This window comes from Schistocerca americana, chromosome 8 (genome assembly GCF_021461395.2).
Source record: "Schistocerca americana isolate TAMUIC-IGC-003095 chromosome 8, iqSchAmer2.1, whole genome shotgun sequence".
In the NCBI taxonomy this organism is placed as follows: Eukaryota; Metazoa; Arthropoda; class Insecta; order Orthoptera; family Acrididae; genus Schistocerca; species Schistocerca americana.
In genome coordinates, this window is record NC_060126.1 from 478,777,806 (window position 1) to 478,785,089 (window position 7,284).

The following is a 7,284-nucleotide window of genomic DNA, read 5'->3' on the forward strand; positions in this document are numbered from 1 at the left end:
AGTTTGTATGTAAATGGTGTAGTGGTTCCCCTCGGGAACGGAACTGTGTAGCACGCGCAAATTGTGGTTGGCCTAGGTAGAAAAGGTGGAACTGATTGTCAGTCGGGGACGAGCTACGAGTCGGAGACGAGCTACGACTCTGTGCACTGCCATGTAAAAGATGCATATTGTTCTGGTTCCGAGAGAGGCTTTTTCTGCTACTTTCCAATGCCTCGGATGGATGGATAAATCGCTGGAACTATTCTGGAATTTGTATCTATCATCGCCACTAAGAACTGACAGAGTCCAGCAATTCTGCCTGCAATTCCACCTACCAACATGCAGTTGCCACCACATTGCGCAATCATTGCATCAGAATGCTATAATGATGTACAGTGAAGGATCAGCTTAATGGATGTGTTAGTGTGTTCAAATATAAGGTAATTTATATCTGAATTTATATACCAACCCTGATTTTTCTCCTCATCATAACACCTCTCAGGTTCCTCTCCGTTTGAACTAAAGTGATTTCCGAGTGTCCTTACTGAAAGAAATTAAAACCTAGAGTTTTGCTAATTGATGCCTCTTGAACATAGTAAAAAGAAAGTTAAAGTTAATGTGGCAAGAGAGTGGGTTAAAGTTAATGATGCTTGCTGAAAATAATTTTCCTAGTAAAACTGCTTATTAATGTGTTGTTGCCTACTTCAAAATCAAAAGTTCTTAAGATTGAGGCTTATAAAGTTTTGCTTAATGAATGATCACATTACTGCCTGTTGTAAATCGCAGAAGGTTGGTTGGTTGGTTGTTTCGGGGAAGGAGACCAGACAGCGAGGTCATCGCTCTCATCGGATTAGAGAAGGACGGGGAAGGAAGTCGGCCGTGCCCTTTGAAAGGCATCATCCCGGCATTTGCCTGGAGCGATTTAGGGAAATCACGGAAAACCTAAATCAGGATGGCCGGACGCGGGATTGAAACGTCGTCCTCCCGAATGCGAGTCCAGTGTCTAACCACTGCGCCACCTCGCTCGGTCGCAGAAGGTGAGTCAGTATCTTACATATATGTTAATTTTGTGTTTCACTGTAGTAAAAATGGAAAACTGCAGTTGTGAAACGTTATATACTCATGTTTGCTAAGTGTATGTTTCTCTTGTGTACAGGAAGTGCATATTAATAATATAACAGGACCCACAGTTCGTCTATTGTATTAATGCTGGGTAATTAGTGACGGAAAGACCACTAATTATAAAAAACCATAATTTCTTTAAAGCCTGAAAGTAATAGGGTGTTTCGGTATCTCTTATAATTTTGCAAATAGTTTCTGCTGCTCTAACTGTTAGTTTCAATCTTACCGTAAACATATGTATGTGTCAGAGTTCTTTGCACTCGCGTGTGACAAAGTATAGGTTGTGTTCATTCGTTAAAATTACTAATAACTATTTTCTTAAACGAGAATGTTAATCATTCTCTTGCCTAGTTAGGCTGGCGACGGTTTTCTTTATCAGTTGAACAGTACAGATAGGCAAAATTTTGTTCGTACTGTTCAAATATTTACGTAATTCTGACTTTCATTTCCGATAAGCCACCTCCGTTAGGTACAACACGGTCAACATAACAAAATTCCTCTCAGAGGGTAACACTGCTCTGTTGTTGTATACCATAATTGCTTTAACAAAATAGTTTTATTTCACAACCTGTTCCCAGTTTCGAGGTTATGGTATAGCAGTGGCAGACGGGAGTGTTATACGTGGCTTTTCCGTGACAGGACTATTTGTTCAGTCAGGGACATACTACGTAATAAACAAAATTTGGTATTTCATAGTACAAGCTACGTAAATGCTGCTGCAGTGTTATAATCAGAACAAATATTTTTCCCTGATGTCATTTTTTGCTATGAGGACTATTTAAACCGGTGGAGGCCGTATTACTTTCTTCAGTTGTTAGAGGCCATATTACGCTCTTCAGTTGTTAGAGGACGTATTACGCTCTTCAGTTGTAGGCAACTGCATTCCACCAGTGTAGCAGTTCATTGTCTCTGTTTACTAATGGAGCGACAGACCTGGAGTGAGTACACTGATGCGGTTGGTGCGTACTACGTAGCGCACCACAACAAACGAGTTGCACAGCGGGTTTATCAACAACAATATCCTAATCGCCGTATCCTGCATCAAACGACCTCTGCTGCTGTGCACCAACGTCTGCGTGAGACCGGGTCATTTAGCGGATTACCCGAACCGGGACGCCGTCGCACGTTAAGAGCGCTGCAATTTGAGGAAGCTGTTTTGCAGCATGTGGAGCGGGATCCTTCAATTAGCACTCGTGCAATTGCACGTAACATGGGGACGAATCAGACGAATGTAAGAACAGTCCTTCGAGAGCATTTCACTTGCAGTATGTCCACAACCTGGAACCAGTTGATTATCCACTCAGAGCACAGTTTTCGCAGTGGTACCTGGAACAGTGTGAAATGCATCCCACATTTCCTTCCTCTGTGTTGTTTACCGATGAAGCAACGTTCGGGTGTGATGGAGTCTTCAACATGCACAATTCGTAGGTTTGGAATGAGGATAACCCACATGCCACAGTTACCAGCTCTCATCAAGGGTTTTCTTTGTTAATGTGTGAGTCGGTGTTGTTGGGGACTATTTAATTGGGCCGTATCTGCTACCTACGCCATTAAATGGCAGGCACTATTACAATTTTCTCGCCAGAGCATTGCCAGAATTGCTGGAAGACGTCTCGCTCCCTATAAGACAACGCATGTGGTTCCAACATGACGGGGCGCCGAGACATTCAGTTGTCGTGTGCGTCGATTCCTGGACCGACGGTTCCCAGAAACGTCGATTGGCAGAGGTGGTCCTGTACTATGGCCAGCTCGACCCCCAGATATGTCCCCTCTGGACTTTTTTGTGTGGGGAGAGATGCGCAACTTTGTTTACGCAACCCCTGTTACATCAGAAGAGGATCTGGTTGCCCGGATAGTAGCAGCAGCAGGAACAATTCAGGATACTCCTGGGGTTTTTGCTCGTTTCAGACAGAATGTGATCCGACGGTGTAACCTTTGTTTGCCGGCCGGAGTGTCCGCGCGGTTCTAGGTGCTTCAGTCTGGAATCGCGCGACCGCTACGGTCGCAGGTTCGAATACTGCTTCGGGCATGGATGTGTGTGATGTCCTTAGGTTAGTTAGGTTTAAGTAGTTCTAAGTTCTAGGGGACTGATGACCTCAGATGTTAAGTCCCATAGGGCTCAGAGCCATTTTTGTAAGCTTCGTTTACATGTCAATGGAGGCATTTTTGAAAATCTACTGTAATTGAAATTGTGTGTGTTAATGTGTTGTCTCTTGCTCATAAAAAAATGGAGGTATCGATGACGGTAGGTGACACCTGGCACGAAGTCGGCGTCCAAAACATTCTAAAGGTGTTCTACAGGATTCAGGTCAGGACTCTGTGCAGGCCAGTCTATTACCGGGATGTTATTGTTGTGTAGCCACTTCGCCAAATACCGTGCATTATGAACAGGTGCTCGATCGTGTTGAAAGATTCAATCGCCATCCCCGAATAGCTCTTCAACAGTGGGAAGCAAGAAGGTGCTTCAAACGTCAATGTAGGCCTGTGCTGTGATAGTGCCACGCGAAATAAAAAGCAGTGCAAGCTTCCTCCATGAAAAACACGACCACACCATAACACCACCGCCTCCGAATTTGACTGTTGGCTCTACACAAGCTGGCAGACGACGTTCACCGGGCATTCGCTATACCCACGCCCTACCATCGGATCGCCACATTGTGTACCGTGATTCGTCACTCCACAAAAAGTTTTTCCACTTTTCAGTCTTCCAATGTTTACTCTCCTTACACCAAGCGAGGCGTCGTTTGGCATTTACCGGCATTATGTGTGGCTTATGAGCAGCCGCTCGACCATGAAATCCGCGTTTTCTCAACGCCCTCCTAACTGCCATAGTACCTGCACTGGATCGTGATGCAGTTTGGAATTCCTGTGTGGTTGTCTGGATAGATGTCTGCCTATTACAGATATTACGACCCTCTTCAACCGCTGGCGGTCACTGTCAGTCAACAGATGAGGTCGGCCTGTACGATTTAGTGCTGCACGTGTCCCTTCACTTTTCCACTTCACTGTCACATCGGAAACAGTAGACCTAGGGACGTTTAGGAGTGTGGTAATCTCGCGTACAGACCTATGACACAAGTGACACCCTATCACCTGACCACGTTCGAAGCCCATGAGTTCTCCGGAGCGCCCCATCATGCTCTCTCACAATGTCTAATGACCACTGAGGTCGCTGAAATGAAGTACCTGGCAGTAGGTGGCAGTACAATGCATCTAATATGAAAATATCTATTTTTTGGGGTGTCCGGGTACTTTTGATCACATAGTGCATATTGGATTTCCTGCAGATAGTTCCATGGCAGTTAGGATAACAGGACATTCAACGGATTTCCTGCAGACAGTTCCATGGCAGCCTGTATCTACATCTACATCCATACTCCGCAAGCCACCTGACGGTGTGTGGCGGACATTTAACGAGCTTCATCTACATCTACATCCTACGGTACTTTCGGTACCACTACCTGGTCCCTCCAACCCTGTTCCACTCGCGAATAGTCCGTGGGAAGCCTCTGTATTGGCCTTAATTTCTCGAATTTTCTCCTCATAGTCAATACGCGAGATGTGTGTGGGGAAACTAATATGTTGTCCGACTCCTCCTGAAAAGTGCTGTCCCAAAATTTCAATAGTAAATCGCTCCGTGATGCACAACGCCTCTCTTCTAGCGTCTGCCAGTGGAGTTTCTTTAGCATCTCCGTAACGTTCTCTAACCAGTTAAACTATCCTACGAGGAAACACGCCGCTCTTCACTGGACCTTCTTTATTTCATCTATCAGTCCCACCTGATAAGGATACCAAATAGATGAACAACCGGGCAAAGAAGCGCCTTATAAGCCACTTCTTTCGTGGATGAGTTACTTTTCCTTAAGATTCTTCCGATGAATCTGAGTCTTGCGTCTGCTTTTCGCACTATCTCATTCATAAGTTCGCCACATTTAGGGTCATTCTGTATAGTTACGCCTAGATATTTTACGGCAGACGTTGTCCCCAGCTGTTTGTCATCGATAGTGTAGCTGTACAGTAGTGGATTCCTTTTCCCATGTATGCACAATATGTTACATTTATTTACGTTCAGAGTCAACTGCCAGAGTCTGCACCATTCATCAATTCTCTGCAGGTTGTTCTGCAAATTCTTACTATTTTCTGGCGTTGCTTCTTTGGTATAGACAACTGCATAATCTGCGAATAGCCTTAAAGAGCATCCGACGCTTTCTAATAGATGATTTATGTATATTGTAAACAGCAACAGTCCTATAACACTGCCCTGTGGTACTCCGGATATTACCTTTACATCTGTCGATTTAGTTCTGTGAAGAGCGACGTGTTGAGTTCTAAGTGCAAGAAAGTCTTGAATCCTGTCGGAGGTCTGCTCCGACACTCCGTAAGCTCGTATTTTTTTCTTTAACCGGCAATGTGAGACGGTGTCAAATGTCTTACTCAAATCAAGGAACACGGCATCAACCTGAGCTCCGTTGTCCACTGCGCTGTGGATCTTATGGAGGAACAGAGCGATCTGAGTTTCGCAGGATCTCTGATTGCGGAATCGATGTTGATTTTTATAGAGGAGATGTTCATTTTCCAAAAACGTCATAATTCTTGAGTATGAAACATGTTCCATAATTCTATAACAGATTGACGTCAACGATATAGGTCTATAGTTATGCGGATCTGTCTTGCGGCCTTTCTTAAAAACGGGAATGACCTGCGCTTTTTTCCAGTCGTTAGGTACCTTTCGTTGCTCAAGTGATCTGCGATAAATTACTGCTATAAGGAGAGAAATGTTCTTTCGCATAATCTTTATAGATCCTTATAGGTATCTCATCTGGCCCCGAAGCCTTTCCGATATGAAGCGTTTGTAGATGTTTTTCAGTTCCGCGATCAGTTCTCTTAACATCTGCCATTTCGATGTCGGTACGACGGTTCAAAGGAGGGACAGTGTTACGATCTTTCACGATGAAACAACTTCGGAAGACCGAATTCAGTATTACGGCCTTCTCTCTGTTATCTTCCGTTTCGGTGCCGGTGTTGTCGCTGAGAGAATGGAAAGTTAATTTTGAGCCACTTACTGATTTTACGTACGACCAAAATCTCTTAGGGTTTTTACTCGGGTCGATTGACAACGTCTTACTTTCAAAATCACTGAGCGCTTCTCTCATTGCTCTCCTTATGCTCATTTTCAATTCGTTCAACTTTTGTTTGTCAGCTAGGTTCTTAAATCTCTTGAATTGAGATGAAGTGTTCATTGTTTACGTAGCGCTTTTCTTCGAAATAGTTCAAATGGCTCTAAGCACTATGGGACTTAACATCTGAGGTCATCGGTGCCCTAGACTTTCTACTACTTAAACCTAACTAACCTAAGGCCATCACACACATCCATGCCCGAGACAGGATTCGAACCTGCGACCGTAGCAGCAGCGCGGTTCCGGACTGAAGCGCCTAGAACCGCTCGGTCACAGCGGCCGGCAGCGCTTTTCTAACGCGGCTATCAAACCATGGTGGATCTTACCCATCCCTTAAAACCTTACTCGGAACATACTTGTCTAGGGCATATTTAACGATGCCTTTGAATTTTTTCCATTTGTTCTCCACATCTTCGTCCTCATCACCGAATATTTGATGCTGGCAGCTGAGATATTCTGAAATTTGTACTGAGCAAATGTATCTTCCTACCTTTCTTAACATTTCCTGCACATTGTTCCACTGCAGTTCGACTAACAGTATGTATATCGGATTTCCTGCAGATATGTCGACTACAATTTGGATAACAGTATATATATCGGATTTCCTGCAGATAGTTGAACTGCAGCTTCGATAACAGCTCACACATCGTATTCTCTGCAGATAGTTCCACTGCAGTTCAAATAACAGGACATATATCGGATTTCATGCAAATACTTCCACTGCAGTTCGGATAACAGGACATATATCAGAATCCCTGCAAGACATATATCCTGCAGACAGTTCCACTGCAGTTCAGATAACAACACATACACCGGTTTTGCTGCAGATGCTCCACTGCAGTTTGGATAACAGTATTACTTTTAATTTTAATAATTAACAGCCTCTGTTGCACCGTTTGCCTACAATTTACCTAGGTTTCATTCGGGATAATCCAACCTTCTTCAGAATAACGATACTACCGTCTTTCCATAGTGGACATCGTCAAGCTAAAACTACAAATCCATA